At 44.5% G+C, this 21515-nt stretch overlaps 1 protein-coding gene across 4 annotated transcripts in view; it reads left to right on the plus strand.

Moving 5' to 3' along the window:
- Positions 1–21515, plus strand: part of LOC140207089 (uncharacterized) — a 36415-nt gene that overhangs the window by 1649 nt on the left and 13251 nt on the right. For 2 of the 4 annotated variants that reach the window (XM_072275411.1, XM_072275413.1), the window contains exons 3-4: positions 6739–7028; positions 9707–9873. The gene's annotated coding sequence lies outside the window, so the exon portion shown is untranslated. Of the gene's footprint in view, positions 1–5685; positions 5743–6738; positions 7029–9706; positions 9874–21515 lie in introns of all 4 variants that reach the window. The other 2 variants (XM_072275412.1, XM_072275414.1) reach the window with 2 other exon arrangements.

Genomic DNA, 21515 nt, shown 5'->3' on the forward strand with positions numbered 1-21515 from the left:
AGAGGGAGAAAAAGTAGAGAGAGAAAAAGAATGTGAGTATACAAATAAATAAATAACGGATGGGGTACGGGGAGGGGAGGTGGGGCATTAGCGGAAGTTAGAGAAGTCAATGTTCATGCCATCAGATTGGAGGCTATCCAGACGGAATATAAGGTGTTGTTCCTCCAACCTGAGTGTGGCTTCGTCTTGACAGTAGAGGAGACCGTGGATAGACATATCAGAATGGGAATGGGACATGGAATTAAAATGTGTGGCCACTGGGTGATCCTGCTTTCTCTGGGGGACAGTGGGTAGGTGTTCATTGAAACGGTCTTCCAGTCTGCGTCGGGTCTCGCCAATATATAGAAGGCTGTATCGGGAGCACCGGACGCAGTATATCATCCCAGCCGACTCACAGGTGAAGTGTTGCCTGACCTGGAAGGACTGTCTGGGGCCCTGAATGGCGGTAAGGGAGGAAGTGTAAGGGCATGTGTAGCACTTGTTCCGCTTACAAGGATAAGTGCCAGGAGGGAGATCAGTGGGGAGGGATGGGGGGTACGAATGGACAAGGAAGTCGCGTAGGGAGCGATCCCTGCGGAAAGCAGAGAGAGGGGGGAGGGAAAGATGCACTTAGTGGTGGGATCCCGTTGGAGGTGGCGGAACTTACGGAGAATTATATTTTGGACCCGGAGGCTGGTGGGGTGGTAGGTAAAGACCAGGGGAGTCCTATTCCTAGTGAGGTGGCGGGAGGATGGATCTGCGATGGCCGACTGAATCCCTTCCAAAGTGAGAGCCAGTGAATGACGTCTCGCTGCTATCAACGTCATGGCAATGTATCCAATCAGATCACGGACATGGACACGTGATCGGGCTCTCCTTGTAGCGAGTGGGGCGCTGTCTTCTCCAGCATCTCCGCCTCCACATTCAAGGATCGGCGGCATTCAAGCGCTGGTGAACTGACAGATACAGCGGAACGAACGTGCTGTTGTGTTTGAGATTCCTATACACAAATCCTTTGACTCTTACACTGTTAAATGTTTACAAAGCACGTCAGTGGGTGAAGGACAACATTTCAACTCCGACAATTTTAGCCTCCATGGTTTCTTGTGATAGAAACACTGTCAGAGTTCAAAACAATTTTGAGGAACAAGACTTCATCTTCTAAGTGGCTTCAGTTCCGGCATCAGGCACAATATCAAACTCTCTGCTTCCCTCTCTGTATCAAAATGGGTCATTCCTCCCCTTCATCAGTCTGTGACTTGGCTCAGTTTGTCTGTCTCCTTCGCATTCTGAGCATGCGCCACACACCCACTACGATCACGTTTTATTGACATGGCTGCGACTAGAGACTTTCTGATTATTATGTCCCTCCTGGCATTTGACGGTAGTGATGGGTTTCATTGCTGGGATCAGCATACCGTCACTGTGGTCTGTGAGGATTTTGTGAATAAAGCGTCATTCTCCAATTTAGAATCTCAAGCCGTGGCGAAAGCCTATCGTTTGTATATGTAAATTGTATTTATGGCATTGTGATAACCAGATCCTATCGCCCTCCACGACCTCTCTATCTAGTCCTTTCAATATTCCACTTCTAAGAAACGTTGCCAACACAGACCCGTAAGGAAAGGCAGGAGATGAGGTTTAATCACAGCCAGTGGGATGATTTACAGGGTAATAGAGGCGTGGTGCGGATAATACAGTAAATACTGGACTGAGAGTGTTGGATTTGAATGCACGCTGCATAACTAATAAAATGGACGATCTTGAAATTCAGCTACAGGTTGGCAAATATGACGTTCTGACCCACTCTGAAACTTGTCTAAAGGATAGCTGCCACTGCGAGCTGAACGCCCAAGGATATACGGTATATCAGAAAGGTAGGTTAGTAGACAAATAATGCTGCAAGGCCCTGTGTACAAGGTAGGTAGGTGGTTGGCTCTCGGGGTCCGAGGAAGACAAGACATTGTGCAGTCATCTATGGATATTCATGTGGCTTCGGAGGCGGAAGGCCGAAGCACACCTGCGGTTGCAGGTTGGGCATGGAATGGCGGTTGTTGAACGGGTGCAGACACAGCTTTGTGGCGTCGGTCTCCTGCTGCTGCAAGGCGCTGATTTCGGTCATCCTCAAAGTCAAATGCAGCCTTTCTGGTCAGGGTGCGCCACGCAGCCCTGTCGGCAGCGGACTCCTCAAATTGTCGAGTTGTCGTTGTACGATTTAATCTTAAATCATTGGAAATAGATGATATCGGATCGGAAGGAGTAGAGCCTCTATGGGTTGAATTAAGAAATGGCAAGGGTAAAAGGACACTAATGACAGTTGTGTACAGGCCTACTAACAGCAGCCGGGATGTGGATTACAAATTTGGCAAGAGATAGAAAAGGCGTGTCAGAAAAATAATGTCATGATAATCTTTGGGGATGTTAACAAGAAAGTGGATTGGGAAAACAAGGTCAGTACTGGACCTGAAGAGACAGAATTTCTTGACTGTCTAAAGGATGTTTTTTTTAGCATTGTCTGTTGTTGAACCCACCAGGAGATCGGCTCTGTTGGATTGGGTGTTGTACAATGATCTGGAGGTGATGAGAGCGTAAGGTCAACGAACACTTGGGGAACAGTGATCACAATATGATCGAGTTCACATTGAAATTTGAGAGGGAAAAATAAAATCCAATGTCTCGGTATTTCAGTGGAATAAAGGAAATTACAATGGCATGAGAGGGGAACTGGACGAAGTTGACTGGAAAGGGACATTTGCAGGAAGAACAACAGTGCAGCAATGGCTGGAGATTCTGCAAAAAATGAGTGAAATGCAAGTCAGATTTTTTTTCCAAATAAGAAGAAATTTTCAAAGGGAAGAAGGACACTACCGTGGCTGACAAGTGAAGTCAGAGCCAAAGTAAAAGCAAAAGAGATGGCATACAAGGAAGCCAGAGCTAGTGGAAAGATAGAGGATTGGAGAGCTTTTAAAAACTTGCAGAAGAAATCTAGGAAGGTCATTTGGAAGGAAAAGAAGAATTGTGAGAGGAAACATCAAAGAAGATACTGAAATCTTTTTTAAGTATATAAAGAGTAAAAAAAAAAGAGTCAAGGTTAGATATAGGACCAATACAAAATGACGCTGGAGATATTGTAATGAGAGATGCAGAGATGGCAGTGGAACTGAATGAGTTGTTTGCATCAGTCTTCACAGTGGAAGACATCTGCAGTATATCAGTCATTCAAGAGTGTCAGGGAAGTGAAGTTTGTGCAGTGAAAATTACGACTTAGAGGATGCTCAGGAAGCTTAATGGTCTGAATGCGTATCAATCTCCTGGACCTGATGGAATGCACCCTCGGGTTCTGAAGGAAGTAACTGGGGAGATAGTGGAGGCATTAGCGATGATCTTTCAAGACACGATAGACTCCGGCATTGTACCGGATGACTGGTAAATTGCAAATGTTATCCGCAATTTAAGAAGGGTGGGAGGCAGAAGAAAGGAAGGTATAGCCCTGTTGGCCATGCATCAGTGGTTGGGAAGTTGTTGGAATCGATTGTTCGGGATGAGATTATGGAGTACCTGAGACACATGACAAGATATGACAAAGCCAGCATGGATTCCTGAAAGGACAGTCCTGCCTGAGAAATCTACTGCAATTTTTCAAGGAAATTACAAGCCGGGCAGACAAAAAGATGCAGTAAATATAGTGTACTTAGATTTTCAGAAATCCTTTGACAAGGTGCCGCACATGAGGCTGTTTAGCAGGATAAGAGGCCATGGAATCACAGGGAAGTTACTAGCGTGGCCTACTTCTGCTCCAATATTTTATGGTCTTATAGTCTATTCCACTGTCTCGACCTGTCAAAGTGCAGCCAATATTTCTGGGTATATGACCCATTCATATGAGAATTTAGCCTTCTCTATTTTTCTGAACTTCTCATAAATGTGTACGGTTTAGGTAAGCTTTGCTCCAGAATTTCCACACAATTAAAATAGTTTATTAGATTTTTTTGCACTACTTATATAATTTAACTATTTAATGTGTATATTATTGTAATTCACAATTGTTAAAATCTATTGTTATGAATTAGGTTCTACTGCTGCCGCAGAGACAACAAATTTCATGACATATGCCGGTGCTATTAAACCAGATTCTGATATTGATATGGGAGACCCACCACCGGTCACCTGATCCCAGTTACCGCAGATCGTAATGCGAGATTGAAGCATTTTCTTCTTACCTGCATTCCTCAGAAATGACAATCGTTCGGTTAAGTTTCCTTCTGAGGTCCCAAAGCAGAAGCTTAGTCTGTCTAATATTTCCACAGAATTAAAATGGGGAATTTGTTTATTTTTATCACGTACAGAGCTACAGTGAAAATCTTGCCTGACGTACCATCCACACAGATCGATACATTACGACAGTACATTGAGGTGATATACGTCAAAACAATAACTGTAACAAAGCATTATGGCTGCAGAGAAAGTGCAGTGCAGATAGACATATGGTGCAGGGTCACATCCAGTTACATTGTGAGGTCGAGTCCATTTTATCCGACTGGAGACCATTCATTCGGCTTACAACGGCAGACAGGAAGCCGTCCTTGAGCCTGGTGGTACGCGCTTTAAGGCTTTTGTATCTTTTCCCCGATGGGGGAGCGGGTTCGCAGCAAGAATGTGCCGGTTGTGAGGATCTTTGAGTACATGGCCTGCTTTTCCGACACAGGGGAAGTGTAGGAAGAGTCCATGGAGGGGAGGCTTGTTTCTCTAATGTTCTCTGCTCTGCAAAGTTCTCTGCAGTTCCTTGCAGTCATGGGCAGAGCAGTAGCCATACGAAGACGTGATGTATCGACAAGAAGCTCAGAGACCTCGGCCTTCACCCTGCCTTGTGTAGCTGGATCCTGGACTTCCTGTCAGATCGCCGGCAGGTGGTAAGAGTGGGTTCCCTCACCTCTGTCTCTCTGACCCTCAGTACACATACCCCACAGGGTTGTCTCCCTGGCCCCCTCCTTCACTCTCTGTATTCCCATGACTGTGTCGTCACCCACAGATCCAATCTGCTAATTAAATTTGCTTACGACACCACATTGATTGGCCTAATCTCAAATAATAACGAGGCAGCCTACAGAGAAGAAGTCATCACCCCGACACAGTGGTGTCAAGAAAACAACCTCTCCCTCATGGTGACAAAAACAAAGGAGCTGGTTGCGGATTACAGGAGGAATGGAGACAGGGATCAAATTCAACATTTCCAAGTCTGTTATTGACACAAAATGCACATTTTAATATTGATCATGACACAATGTATTTTATATATTGTTAATGACATAAAACATATTTATAGATTGTTACTGACAGAGATCGTATAATTTATGTTCCGTGTGTTATCTGAATGTACTTGCCTGTGATGCTGCCACAAGTCAGTGTTTCTCTGTACCCTCCCGTACTTGTGCACTTGGCAATAAATTCAACAGGACCTGAGAAAACTCAATGAGATTTGATTAGTGATGATCATCTTGGCAGCTCGGTCAGTCGAATGTAGAGAGACAGTACACTGCTAAATGTAAAGAGACAGTATACTGTTAAATGCAAGACCCTGAACAGTATCGATGAGCAGAGGGATATTGGATCCAAGTTCACAGCTCCCTGAAAGAGACTGCACAGATTGATCGGGTGGTTAAGACAGCTATAACGAGAGGTTACACAAACTTGTGTTGTTTTCTCCAGAGCGGCGCAGGCTGGGCTGAGACTGGATGGACGTTTACAAGATTACGAGATGAATAGGTAAAGCTGACAGACGATGTATTTTTCCTGGGGGTTGAAATGTCTAATATATTTAAGGTGAGAGGAGATGTGAGCGGCAAGTGTTACGAGATCACAGGTTTCATTTTGCTGTTGGTGTTACTCTAAGAGAGCCTGCAGGAGGCGGGAGTATGACGTCACTACACTGACTGCTGGAGCTGAGAGATAGAGAGAGAGAGAGGGGGGGGGGGGGGGAGAGAACGAATGAACGAACGAACCAGCAGACTGCAAGCTGCAGTTTGCTAAAGTAATGGGTAAAAGTTTGATACTGGGTGAAGGAGCGGCACGCAGTGCATATTGAATGTGTGACTGTCACTGTTTTGATCCAGAAGTGGACTGTTGGAGTTTTCCTGTGGCGACCACTTTCGTTAACACTTGCATGGACACTTACATGTTGTGTAGTAACCACTTGTTCTAAAGAATATTCCTGTGACTGTCACCTTGTACAATCTCTTCGTGGATTCTGGAAAACTCCTTCCTTGGAAGGTCAGACACCCTGAGCCAATAGGCTGGTCCTGGACTTATTTCATAATTTACTGGCATAATTTACATATTACTATTTAACTATTTATGGTTCTATTACTATTTATTATTTATGGTGCAACTGTAACGAAAACCAATTTCCCCCGGGATCAATAATGTATGACTATGGTGACTGAAAACCTTCCGCGACTGTTACTTCGTTTTCCCAGCGTGGAACCAGTGAAATTCTTCGTGATAACTTCCTCGTTGCATTTTAATGTGGATTTACAAATTTCCCCATTCCGTGGATAACTGAAACTTGCCATCTTGAAACTTTAAGTACTTGTTCCTAAACTTGACAGTGTGGGAGGCACAAACGCATGACACTGTTAACTTCTGTTTCGAAGAGTAGTTAGTTTAATTTTCTATATACTAATAAAGCTAGTAGTTTACATTAAAACTGAGTTTGTGGTCTGTTGCTGCTGGTACATAACACAAGTTTGTTTCTTTCCCCAGAGTGGCGGGCAGCTGGAGTCTCTGCCTCCACAGGTCACGTGATCCCGTTCGCCCCGCCCATTGAACCGCAGACAGGCAGCGGCTGCGCGTCTGTTCCCGAGGCCCCGCCCTCCGGATGCCGCAACAATCACTCCGCGCCTGCTCACAGTCTCCAGATGGACGGTGTTTGCCTTTCCGCTTGGTGCTGAAGTGAGTCGTCTGCGGGATCGGCAAAGGCTTTTCGCCTCCTGGGTCGGGGCGTCGGGGGTCGGGATCACTGTCTGCGGGCCGAAGATATCACTTCCCCATTGGTGAGTATTGAGACCGATCCCGAGCGAGGAGATCTGATGTTGGCCGTGAGGCCCGAACTCATTTATTTTCCAACTATCTGGGCTCGTCAGAAATGTGTCGACTTCACTTAATCTGCGTTGAACGATCCAAACCAGGAGACCAGGCTGTCTATTTCCGCAGAATTGAAATGGGAGTCCCGTCAGCAGGTCACGTGAGGCTGTTTAACCGCAGATCTGCCCCACCCTCCGCGTTGTGACGCAAAATCACATGGTGTGTCCCTCAGTCCCTGGATGGGTTGTGATGCTTCCTCCGTGTCGTGTTGGAGGAATCTGATGTTGGCCCCTGAGTCCAGTTAACCTCCCCCAACTTGCCTCGCTTCCTGAGACTCCTCGCATTTGTCCTGTGAGCTTTTAGTCTGTTGTGTCATCTCCCGGACTGGGTTGGGTGAGAAAGGAGAATGATCCTGGTTATGGGGATCTTTGATTTCACTGTCTGCTTTACCGAGGGGCTGGGAAGTCTAAGGGGCAGAATGGTTTCTGTGATGTGCTGACCTGTATCCAAAGGTCCCTGCAGTCCCTCACAGTCATAGGCAGAGTAGTTACCATGCAAATGCGTGAAGTGTCCAGATCGGAAACTTTCTATGGTGTGTTGATAAAAAATTGGTGAGCATCAAAGTATATACGACAGAGTTCTTGTTGTTTGTTCTAACTTTGTCATTTTATACAGTAGTATGTACTATTAATTCAGTATCTGTGTACTGCTGGAGGCCCATCAGTGATTGTCCTTGATCCCTTCTCTCACCTGGTTCCATCTGCTCATCCCTGCCCATCTTGTTCAAACTCGGTCCAGCCTCCTAATTCCTCCCCCCCCCCCCCCCACCCCAGCTTCAGTGATGTACATCAACCATCTGGGTCAACCTCGGTCCACCCTGTATCTCACCACCTCAATGTTATATATCAGCAATCCTTCTTCTAACCCTTGTTTTTATTGTGAAGTGTTAATTTACACCTTTAACCTCACTGAGTTATTTCCAAAATCTGTTTTTGTTAGCTGGAATGCCAGAGGGTCATCAGGTACTGGTTCTGTTGTGCATTGGTTTGGAGATGCTAGTTATTGAATTGTGACTGGCTGACACACTGCAGCATTTTACTGGCAGCAAAGAGTACTGGGAGAGTTGGTGCTCGGGCTATAATCCTGTGATCTACATTCCAGGCATATGGATCTGTTGGTGTTTTTGCTTTGACATTGGTTAGTGCTTCTACAGATGGGGCTGGATGGTTGTCCTTCTGCAATGAAGCAGAAATTTCGAGCAGCTGGACATTGGTTGTGGGGAAATCCTGGACTGCACTACCCAGTGTGAGATGTGGGGATGATGTGTGAGACTCTCAGGGTCAGTGAATGGCAGATTCAGCTGTGCGACTCTGTGAGGTTTTGTCCTGGGATATCACAGTTTTTGATCCAGGTAAAATGGACCCAGGGATCAAGCTGCTTGGGCTTATGAGGTGTTGAGCGAGTATTTCTGGTCTGCGATCTGCGATCAGATGTTTGTTTCTGGAGTTCCTTTGGAAGTAATGACTGCTAATCTCAGGAGAAGATGAGTTCCGTGTTTACAACAGTAGAAATAGACCCGTGAGTTTGGTGTTCAAACTGTGTTTGGGAATTCCCCCCTCACTATCACCTATCTGTCACTCAGTGGAAATCAGACAGAACCTCAAGTTGCTGGAGATCTGCAATAAAAACAGAAAATGTTTGAAGTCATTCTCACAAAACTTTATTAACCTGAATCGTTAAGTTTGTTCCTCTCCCCACAGCTGTTCCTTACCTGCTGAGTGTTTCTGGTAATTCACCCTGGATTGGTTTATATTTCCTGAAATAGACCTGTTTTAACCTGGGAATGGAAATGACTTATTTTGTGATAGTAGAACAGTAAAGAAAGCACAACTTCTCCTGTAAATTATCCTCGTACCAATCTGTCTGTCCTTCCTGGAAATGTGTTCAATACAGTTGTTGCTAACGAGGTTTACAAGAATAATCTCAGGAATGGTCGGCTTTATGTATGAGGAGCATTTAATGGTTCTGGACCTGTGCTCAATGGAGTTCAGAGGGACGGTGGGGGTGGTGGTGGAGGGATGTATGGTTAAGTAAACCTACCGAATGCTGAAAAGCCTGGATACAGTGGACATGGAGAGGATGTTTCCATTAGATATTAATCTGACAGCACAGTCTCAGAATAAATATGCTTCCCTTTAAAACTGAGATGAGGAAAATTTTTTAGCCTAAAGATATCTGATCTGTGGAATTTGTTGCTGCAGAGGTTGGTTGAGGCTGCCATTTGATTATATTTATAACAGAGATTAATATATTCATGATTGCTAAGTAGCTTCAGGGTTACAGGAGGAAGGTAGGAATATGGTGTTGGAATAAAACTCAGCCATGGTTGAGTGGTGAGGCAGACCAGATGGATCAAATCACCTAATTCTATTCCGGTGTCTTACGTCTCACCATGACTGACTGATGCCTCCTTCTTATCCCATATCGTTTTGTGACGTGTGAGGGACAATAAAAGATTGTTCACTGAGATCATTATATCTGCTTTCAATGTTTAAATTTCAGTGAGTTTTGTTCTTAGTAACATTAAGCAGAAATGTTTGGTTCTCCTTTTTATTGTTAATGTGCTTCTTTATCTTTCATGTTAAAGTTAGACCTGCGGTGAGAGATTTATTGGAAAAAAAAAACAACTGGAAGCAAACCATGACTGAAGACGAGGGAACAGCAACAAGTGAACCAGCCTGAGGATTGAGAGCATCAACTGGAGAGAACCCATCTGACTTGGAGAATCCAGTGATTCAGTCAGGAGAAAGTTTGGTGAGTCTCATTTACTCAAACACTAGTCCTTTAGACATTACATATCTGTACAAGGGAAGGTAGGAAATAGTTGGAGTGAGACTGAATGTGCCCAGAAGAACCAGTTATGCCTCTGTCAGACCCAGTTTCAATCACTCCAGGTCTGGTAATGTGCTTCCAGCAGCCCAGCTCTTTAAAACCACTCCCATTCTGTGGAAGTCAAAGCCAGATAAAGTCACTCAGAGACCGTATAAGTACAAACTCTTTATTCCAAGCACCCAGGGCTTACTCAGTTAGTTGTTCAAACAGGAACAGTGTATGACTGTTCCTGCCCAATCCACTAACTGACTAACAATTCCATTTACACCACAGATATATCCGTCCAAATACCCCCCACACAAGACAGGCTGGAGCCAAAGTTATTTACTACATGACAGCCCCTAAAGGCAAATTACAAAATAGTCATAATGGCTTACACACACAGAACAGACTGAAGCTGTCCTATCTCGATGCATGAATGCACAGGGAGATAAGCATCCTGAAACCCTAGCTAGCTACCCTCAAGAAGAAATATGGCTCAGCATGGCTTAGCACATCTGTTGATCATTAGCAGTTTTTTTGCAAAAAACACACTGCTATTGTTTAATGAAGTGTTAACCCTTTTACATACTTTATCATTCCCTCCTTTTGATCATTACATGATCAACAAAGCAACAAGTATGGCCGGGATGCATGTTTCCCAGTGTAGGAAGTTCTGTTTGAGAGATACCATCCCTCAAAACACTGCCAGCCACAGTCATCTCTGACTCGACCACTGTTCCTCACCTCCCTTCCCCGGGTGTTATTTGAGAAAGCCCAGGCTGAGAGTTCCTCAGTCTGGTTGAGCGGGATTACTGACATTGGAATCATAGTTTTACCATGCTGGGGAATTTCGGTACAAACCCAGCAGGCCCCAGTTCTACCTGTTTGGCATATGTGTGACAGAGAGACAGAAAGGTGTTAACACGGGGACTCCCAGATGCTGGGGTGAGCCCTCTCAAAGTCATAAACACAAACACCACTATCAACCAATACATTTATCTTTAGTCGGAGAGAGTCATTCTACTCAGTTCCTTCAGTTGCACGTTTGTTTTCTGTTTGATGTATCCACCGAGATTGCCCCTTCAGTTTCACAGCCATGGGAGTGGTCAGTAACTCCTGATATGGTCCTCCCCACCGAGGTCTGTGTTTCTCTCGATCCCAGTTCTTGATCAGGACAAAATCCCCAGGTTCTATGCTCTATAGTCACTCTTCTCTGCGGGGTAGTTCTCCTCCTTGTAAGCCTGTCGTACCTGCAAATGTAATGTTAGGAAAATTTTAGTTAGTTGGCATATATACTTCTCCATCTCTTCCCTGAGGGTATGCATATCCAATTAAGTATCTCTGGCAGGCCATACCTGAGAATTATTTCCCATAATATACCTTCACAACACACATAGCAGTATCATTGTTAGTTGGAACAGATTCAATCCATCTACAAAACACATCTATAATAACTAAGCAGTATCTATAGCTATGTACACTAGGCAATTCAATAAAATCAACTTGTAGACATGAAAAAGGTTCACCTGGCAAGGGAGTCGTACCCAGTGTGCAGGGTGAAATCTAGAACTTCTGCCAGTAATGGACTGCCCTCTCTTCCTTTAATTCCTTTGCAAGGCCCTGACTTAATTACAGACAGAAGTTCATTCCTGTCCTTATCAGAGAGCCCTCCTCCCTTTACTCAAATGAGGGTACAATATATAATGTTATCATCTAACAAGGGTACAATGATTAATGTTATCAGCTCTCAGTGTGTCTGTCTACAAGCCGCAGAGAAATGCTAATGAGCCTGCCTTAGCAAACTGCTGAAGACAGAGTTTACTTCAGTTCAAAAATTCCTATTCAGTCCCAATTATTCTTTTAGCCAGAGGTTACATAGGTTCAAAATGATTTTTTTTTTTTAGTCCTCAATTCCTCAGGAGGGTTCAGTGGAAATATTTATGTCCTGGTGGTCTTACCTGTGTGTATTGTGGCAATGCAAAAGTAGCTGGAGAATTTACAAGTGGGAAGAAGTGAGTGATATTTGGAAATCTGACTTCTTAAAGCGTAATTTAGCAAGCAAACCACATATGGACAATGTGCAAAAGCTCTGGTGAGAAAATCCTTCATTACCCGTTACAGGCCTGCTGCATAGGTTGTGTGAGAGTGCTGGTGAACTCGATCGATCCCAGAGAAGATCAAAGTTCTTATCGACAGTGAATTTCTAGCTGTTAAAATGAATACCTCTCTATATTAAATTCACTGTGCACATGTTGTCACTGGTAAAAAAAAAAAGGAACAATAGAAGTTTTATGTGCACACTGGTCATTACAAATTAGAGGGAACAAAGGTGGGACATTGGTGGGGAGACCCCCAGTGTCCCTGATGCCCTCACCTACAAGATGTGCATCCAGCTGCAGCTTGTAACCCTGCACTTTAAGGAGTTGGAACTTGAAATGGATGAATTCCGGATCATCCAGGAGTTGGAGGGGGTGATAGATACGACATGAAGAGAGGTGAGTTACAACCAAGGTGCAGGACACAGGAAACTGGGTAAGAGTGAGGAAGGAGAATGAGGTTAAATAGCCATTGCAGAGTACTCTTATTGCCATACCACACAACAACAAGTGGACCACTTCAGAAACTGTTGGCAGGGGGGGGGGGGGAGGTAGATTACCTGGCAGAGGAAAGTCAAGGCGGTGATAGGGGATTCGTTAGCTAGAGGAACAGAACAAGAGGAGACTAATATCCCAGTGGTAAGGCTTGCTAGTGCAAGTGTGGGGAGAGGGGGTGATGTGGTTAAAATAAATTGTAAGGGGAATGGGAGCCAGAATGAGAGAACAGATAGTGGAGAGCGTGAATTGAATTGAATTGACTTTATCACATACATCCTTCCTATACATGCGGAGTAGAAATCTTTATGTTACGTCTCCGTCTAAGTGTGCAATGTGTAATTTATAGTCATTTATAAAGAATATTTTGTACATATATCAGTCAATATAACATAGAAATGCAGTTGTATCAGCATGAATTAATCAGTCTGATGGCCTGGTGGAAGATGATGTCTCGGAGCCTGTTTGTCCTTTTGCTGTGGTACCGTTTCGGGTTGGTAGCAGCAGGAACGGTTTGTAGTTGTGGTGAATTGGGTCCCCAATATCCCTTGGGCCCTCTTTACACCCCTGTCTCTGTAAATGTCCTGAATAGTGGGAAGTTCACATCTACAGATGCGCTGGGCTGTCCGCACCACTCTCTGCAGGTTTCTGCGAATAAGGGAAGTACAGTTCCCATACCAGGCAGTGATGCAGCCAGTCAGGATGCTCTCAGTTGTGGCCCTGTAGAAAGTTCTTTGGATTTGGGGGCCCCATCCCAAGCTTCTTCAACCATCTGAGGTGAAAGAAGTGCTGTTGTGCTTTTTTCACAACACAGCCAGTATGTACAGACCATGTGAGATCCTTGGTGATGTTTCTGCCAAGGAACCTAAAACTGTTCACCCTCTCAACCCCAGATCCATCGATGTCAATAGGGGTTAGCCTGTCTCTATTCCTCCTGTCATCCACAATCAGCTGCTTTGTTTTTGTGACAATGAGGGAGAGTTTGTTTTCTTGACACCAGTCAGATGTTGTTCAGACCTCAGATAGAGTCAGCAATCAAATGGTTGAGCATTGTGCGATGAATATGCTGAGCTGTGTATATCACAATTCAAGAAGCATTGTAGGAAAGCCAGATGAGGTCAGGACATGGAATTATGATATTGTAGCCATTATTGGGACTTGGTTGCACCCAACATTCTGAGGGATTTACAGGAACAAATTTGTAGAGAGATCACAGACCATGCCAAGAACAAAGGTCGATTCAGTAAGTAACTTTCCATATATTGACTGGGACCCGCATACTGTAAAAAGACTAGATGGGGTAGAGTTTGTCAAATCTGCCCTTAATCAGTATGTAGAATTCCTAACGTAGAAGTGTGTGATAGGCTCTTAGAAAATGATCCAGGGCTCGTGATGGAAATTAGTGATCATAATGCCATGAGATTCAAAGTAAATATGGAAAAAGAGAGATCTGGACCATGGGTTGAGTTTCTAAATTGGACAAAGGTCAATTTTGATGGTATCAAAGGATCTGACAAGTGTGGTTTGGGACAGACTGTTTCCTGGCAAAGGAGTACTTGGTAAGTGGGAGGCCTTCAGAAGTGAAAGTTTGAGGGTGTCTAGTTTGTATGTGCCTGCCAAAATAAAAGTTGAAAGGTAACTGGTGCAGGGAACCTTGGTTTTCAAGAGATATTCAGGCCCTGGATATTTTGTTCCTCTAAATGCCTCACACTGTTGGGTGCTACCAAGACTCATTAATGACTCCAATATCATAATTCCACCCCGGAACTCATCTGACTTTTTTTTTCAGTCGTCTTCTGTAGGTTTCTAAAAGTTTCCCAATACTTTTTGCCCTTTTGTTGGCCCTCTCTTTGGCTTTTATGTTGGCTTTGGCTTCTCATTTCAGTCATTGTTGTCTCCTCCTGAATTTCCAATGCTTCCACTTCTTTGGGATGTATCTGTCACTCAGCTTCTGAATTGCTCCCAGAAACTCCAGCCATTGCTGCTCCATTGTCACTCCTACCTTTTCTCTTCCAAACAAGTTTGGCCAGCTTCTCTGTCATGGAAACATGGAGAAGTTCACTACAGAAACAGGCCATTTGGCCCATCTAGTCAATGCCAAAAAAACATTTCAGCTTTCTAATGCAGCAACCTGCACCGGGACCATCGCCCTCCATACCCCTACCATCCAGGCTCCCATCCAAACTTCTCTTAATTGTGTAATTTGGCTCATATTCACCACTTGTGCTGACATGTCATTCCACACTCTCACGACCATTTCAGTAAAGAGATTTTCCAAATATTTCTGTTTAATTTTCACCTTCCCCACTTACCCAAGACATCTGGTTGTCATCCCACCCAACCTCAGTGGAAAAAGCTGCTTGCATTTACCCTATCTGTATCCTCATAATTGTGTATACTTCTAACAAATCCTCAAAGCAATGTATAATTCCTTGTTTATGTTTAGAGCCTTTTTTAGGTGTATAAGATAATGAGGGGCATTGATAGTGTGGACAGCCAGAGGTTTTTTTTTTTCTCCAGGGCTGAAATGGCTAACACGAGGGGGCAGAGTTTTAAGGTATTTGGAAATAGATACCAAGGGGATGTCAGGGGTACGTTTTTTACACAGAGAGTGGTGGGTGTGTGGAATGCACTGCCGACTATTTGTGTGAGAGTGTTTCAGTTACTCTGGGGCCAGGAACCCATGCAGCTCAGTGGGAACAGGGAATAATACCTATGGAGAGAGTCAAACTGAGCAGGTCACAGATTGGAGATGACAGAAATGCCCTATTCTTATAGAGACAGGAAGAGCATCCGAGAATTTGATGGTCATTCCAGATACCAGCACCGTGCCCAGTTAGAAGATGATTTCTCTCTCCACCTTGGGTTGAACCTCACTGTAACAGTGTGATGCCAGATCACACCTTGACAAATGAAGTGATCTCATCTGAAATGTTGACCTACACCCATTGATGGATTTTGTAAATCTTTTTACAGGTTAAAAATGACAAGGAATTTGATTATGGAAATCTCGAACCTAACATGCCAATTTTGCTGTCTCTGTCCGGATATTTAAGAAGTGGAGCAAGGGATTCACTCGATCATCCTTCCTGCTCAGACTGTGGGGAGGGATTTACCCGATCATCTGACCGACTGGCACGCCCATCATTTTACACAGGGGAGAGCCCATTCATCTACTCAGACAGTGGGAATGGATTCACTCGGTCATCTCAACTGAAGGTACATGAGCAAGTTCACACTGGTACAAGAACATTCACCTGTTCTGTGGGTGAGAAGGGATTCAGTCGGTCTTCCCACCTGTGGACACACCAGTCAGATCACACTGGGCGGAGGCTGGTCATCTGCTGAATTTTTGGGGAAGGATTCACTCGGTCATCTGACCTAATGGCTCACCAGCGAGTTCACACCGGGGAGCGGCCGTTCACCTGCTCGGACTGTGGGAAGGGATTCACTCGGTCATCTCAATTGAAGATACATCAGCGTGTTCACACCGGAGAGATGCCGTTTACCTGCTCAGACTGTGGGAAGGGATTCTCTTTGTCATCTAAGTTACTGAGACACCAGCCAGTTCACACCGGAGAGTGGCCATTCACCTGCTCGGACTGTGGGAAGGGATTCACTAAATCTTCTCACCTGCTGAGACACCAGTCAGTTCACACCGGGGAGAGGCCATTCACCTGCTCAGACTGTGGGAAGGGATTCACTCAGTCATCTCAACTGAAGGTACATCAGCGAGTTCACACCGGAGAGTGGCCATTCACCTGCTCAGACTGCGGGAAGGGATTCACTTCATCATCTCATCTGAAAGTACATCAGCGAGTTCACACCGGGGAGAGGCCATTTACCTGCTCAGAGTGTGGGAAAGGATTCACACAGTTAGCTAGCCTACAAGCACACCAGTCAGTTCACAATGGGGAGAGGCCGTTCACCTGCTCAGTCTGTGGGAAAGGATTCACTCAATCATCTCGCCTACTGACACACCAGTCAGTTCACACTGGGGAGAGGCCATTCTCCTGCTCAGACTGTGGGAAGGGATTCACTCGATCATCTCAACTACAGAGACACCAGCGAGTTCACACTGGGTAGAGGCCAATCACCTGCTGTGAATGTGGAAAGGGATTCACTCAGTAATGTAATCTTATGTAACTCTCGATTCGGCGAGCAGATTAATATAGGGGGTGATAGCCCCCCCAGCCCGGTCAATCTTAAGAAATCTCACTTGGGTGGATGCTGCGTGATGTGTCCCCTGTTACAAATCAGTACCCCAAAATAACAAACAGTAGACAATATGTGATTAAACGATTGAGATTTATAATTCTTACTTGGACTATAGGGTTAGTAAAGTAAACAAAAAAAAAAGAAAATGGGCCCACTCTCACCATTCACATCTTCTCATCTCTCCCCAGCAAAAGACCATGAAATCTCTCTACCAGACTCACAAGGAAGAACATTTTTGTCATTGGATAGCCCCGCACTCCAAAACCCTGTTATCTCTAGTCATAACCTAAACATTGCTGCTACAGAGAAACCATTACCTCAGCAGTGAAACATTACAGAGAGGCCATTACATTAGCAGTGAAACTTGCAGCGTGTTACACTTGTGACACACTACCGTGTTCACACTGGAGAGAAAGTTTCAATAAGCTGCATGCTGGATATTTGTCCATCACCGTTGCTGAATACAATTTTGAGAGTGACTGTCGGTGCTGAACTCTGCAATAATTGCTGCTGCTCACCACACCCAGTTCTGCACCCTGGTCACTGGGCATGGGAGGAGTTTCTTCTGCTGCATATTCACCTTTAATGGGACTGGAGTTTAAAATTCTGGATCTGAGACAAATAAATCAGTTCTATTTTAAATTCTGTTTTTGGTATTTAAGTGAATTTATAACACACTTTGTGTACAGTACAGGCAACTCAGGCCATCTGGATGCTGCCAGTGATTCTGTTCTACAACTGTCCTTTTAAATCCTCCCCTGTACAGCCAAAGTTGGCATGGTTTTCCTCAGGAGAAATCTTCCCAGACAAAGCTGTTGGAATTCTTTGGTGAAATAAGAAATTTGGTAGGTGTTGATTGTTTGGATTTTCAGATGGTCTCGAACAAGGTGCTGCACCTGAAGCTGCTTAACAAGACCACAGCTCATGGTATTTGATGTCTCTGTGCCTGTTCCCGCTTGGGGTTTAGAATAATGGAGGGGGAGCTCCCAAACACTGAAAAGCCGAGATAGAGACGATAGGGAGAGGATGTTTCCCATAATGCAGAGCCCAGGACTGGGGGTACACACTCAGACCGCAGGAAAACGAATTGAGAAGTGAGATAAGGAGTAAGTCTTATGATATTATGTTTATTCAACACAGCCGTGTCTGACCTATGCTTCTGTGCCCATCCCCCTCTATCTCCACCTCAAATGTACCCAGACACCCGCCTACACTCAGCTAGATAGACACTTCACTGATCCTAAAGGAATTTACATGGAAGATTGAGAATTTTAGAAATTTCCATATGTCTCCATTTAAAATGAGCGGGCCTTTTCGATCCCTGTCTGTATCTCTCTCACTCATCAGCAGAGATATCAAATAGCCTGTCCCTTTCCCTCGTTTATCTCCCCTGTCTCAGTCCCTGGATTTTATCCCAGTTTAACTCCCCATCTCTCTTCCCTCCCATATTCCTTCCGATCTCTCTCCTCTGTCATTCTGTCCAACGCTTCTTTCTGCCCCCTCACTCGCTCCCCGTTTATTTTTCACATCCATCTCACTTTCAACCATTCTCTTCCCTCACTGGTAGTCGACCCCATCTCTCTGTTTCTTGCCTCAGCCACTTCGCTCCCATCTCTCCTCAGTCTGCCTCGCTAACACTCCAACAGCCTCTTGTTTCTCTCTTCCTCTCTTTCACTACCACCACTCAGCCTGTTCTCTCTTCTCTTTCTGTCCTTCCCCACTCTCTATCTCCCACTCTCTCTCTCCCCCTCTCCCACTTCCCCTTTTCTCCTTCTCCCTCTTCCTCCATCTCTCTGTCTCGTTCTCTCCCTCGTCTGCTTCATCCAACTCCAAATGCCAGTAAGTTCTGATGTCACCAAGGATGCTTATCTTGTCAATGTCACCATCGCACATTGAAAATGATGGGATGCTGTCCTGGAGTGAACACGGGTCAAGATTCAGTGTTGGTCTGTAAAGGCGGGGTGGGGTGTAGTTTGTAGACAGAAAGGGGAGAAGAGAGGCGAGAGTGAGAGAAAGTTGGGGTGAGCGGAGTGAGAGAGGGAGGTGAGGAAGTGGGAGTGGGTGTATTAGGATAAGAGGGGAGAGGAGGAAAGGGAGAGTAAGAGAAGACGGAGGAGTGAAGCAGAGAGGACGGTGTGCTGAGGAGTGAGAAGAGGGTGAAGGGTAGGGAGGAAAGGGCGTGACAGATAAAGTGATCACACTATGGAGAGAGGCGGGAGCAAGATGTTGAGGGAGCTGCACACTCACAGTTTTGAAGGAGTTTCATTCCCTCTGTCCCACTCACAGTAACTCTTCTAAGGATACTTTATACTACTCTGTCGCCAAACAATTGGTACTAGAACGTACAATCATCACAGCGATATTTGATTCTGTGCTTCACACTGCCTGGATTACACATATGAAATATTAAAGATATTAAAAATAGTCAAAAATATTTGCATATTTGCATTTTTGATATATTTGCATCAACGAAAACAGGATTCAACACGCTGCAAGCATGTGCTATTCTGAACTGAAAAGCTCAACCCAGAAAGATGAAGAAATTATCACAATAGATCAGTTATTCCCTCTGCGGGCAGATACATGTCCTAAAATGGTTTTATGAACAAATAACACTCGCCGGGGGGGGGGGGGGCGTTGAAGATTCTTGGTGGGGCAGTAAGCTGCCTCTAACTTGAGACACCAGACCTGACCGACCGTTAGTAGAGCAGGCACTTACAAAAAAGGATGTGGCGCTGGGACACAGGAAGAAGCCTAGCACTGCAGGCCTTGAGCATTCGTGGTCACAACGCATCTGACATTCGGCAATCTCATCCGACCATACCGACCTAACAGACATTGTTGGGGATGCATAAATTAGCAACCAGGGTGCTTGACATTTCCACCTGACTCGCAGCACTAAAAGGGCTAAAATAGGTTGGGAAACTCTGCTGTAGAAGAAAGATTAACCACTGGATGAGCATAATAGTCATAGTCATACTTTATTGATCCCGAGGGAAATTGGGTTTTGTTACAGTTGCAGCAACCAAGAATAGAGTATAAATATAGTAATATAAAACCATAAATAATGAAATAGTTTTATCTAAATTATGCCAGGAAATAAGTCCAGGACCAGTCTATTGACTCAGGGTGTCTGACCTGCCAAGGGAGGAGTTGTAAAGTTTGAAGGCCACAGGCAGGAATGACTTCCTATGTTGCATCTCGGTGGAATGAGCCTCTGGCTGAATGTACTCTTGTGCCCAACTAGTCCATTATGTAGTGGATGGGAGACATTGTCCAAGACGGCATGCAACTTGGACAGCATCATAGTTGTCCATGGATGAGATCCCCACCATCTGAGCAGACGAGATGTCAACATGAAGCATCCGACGCCAGGATAAAAGTTGGAGATCTCTTCCCAGAAACTGATTGGCTCATTGTGACAATATAGGACCAGGCGGCTGACACAAAAATAACAGAAATGCACATGTGAAAAAAAAACTAACGAATTCAAGACGAAGTGTATTTTCCCGTGTTGTGCCTCTCTCCGGCTGTAAAACAGAATATGCTGTTTGAAACTATCCAACACATTACAGGATGCAACAACAATTTAATCGGTTTGCTTACACAGTGGCAAGCATCATTCACCAGAATCTCGCTTGAAGATGCAAACTCATTAAAGATACTACAGGTTATTATAAATATACGCCTGATCCAGTTTTAAATCGGAGTCTGACAATTATATTACGACCGATCCAGTATTAGAGATAGGGCAATACATTATCCCCGTCCGGATATAATATCACAGGATAAACACGCAAAGACAATTTACTTGATTGGTATCGCCAATCCGACGCACACAACACACAGAAATCAGTAAGTGAAAAACACCTGAAATATGCCGACTGCAAAGAGGAAAATGGAAGTCTGCGATAGATAAACAATTGTCCCATTTATAACATATACGAGTGGTATCATCCCAAAATCAGTACACTATAACATTAAATAATTAGAGCTGCAGGACAATAATAAACACCGCTAGAATAGGCCAAAAATTCATCGCAATTGAGAAATAAGATTTTTGTCTATGTCCATACCTCATGTTTACCAGTTTTAACCGAGAAACAATAAATTAACATTAAAGATGCGATTGTGCTGCGGAGAATACGGGGGATTCAACGTGCAGTTTGCACGGATGGAAATTTATGAAAAAATCAGGAAGTGAGGTGACATTTTTCCTTGAAGCAGAGCAAGCATTTAGTTGCTGCATTGAAATTTGCACAATTATGAACCAAATCAGAAGATTTGTAGTATTAATCATTTTTCCATGGCAGGTTTATCTAATATGGACAAGTGCGAGGTTCGTGCAGACTGATGACTCGCTGTTTCATTTCATTCTGATGCAAAAGACTAAAGTATCAAATAAGATGCAGCTTTGCCGATTAGGACTTGAATGTCCCCGGATCCTCTCCCGCTTTATCATTACCGAGAGGGTTGTGGCGGTGACAGGAGCCGGAATATGGCGGGGAAATAAACATAAAAGATAGGGTGAGTTCAGCAATTGATAGGAGGTGGATGTCGCGGGCTGAAGGTGTGAATGTGTATTTTCCTGTCTTGTGTCACTCTTGGGCTCTAAACCAGTTTTATTTTCCCAGCTGCCATGTTCTCCAGTGTCAGTTCTGCAATGTTAAGATGGAAATCACCGCAAGCCCCTCTGAGAAGAGCTTAGTTACAGTATTTTGTTTATTAATTAGTTGAATAATTGACGTGAGCGGATATTTCGCTGCGCTGATG

The sequence above is a fragment of the Mobula birostris genome, chromosome 13 (assembly GCF_030028105.1).
Source record: "Mobula birostris isolate sMobBir1 chromosome 13, sMobBir1.hap1, whole genome shotgun sequence".
NCBI lineage: Eukaryota > Metazoa > Chordata > Chondrichthyes > Myliobatiformes > Myliobatidae > Mobula > Mobula birostris.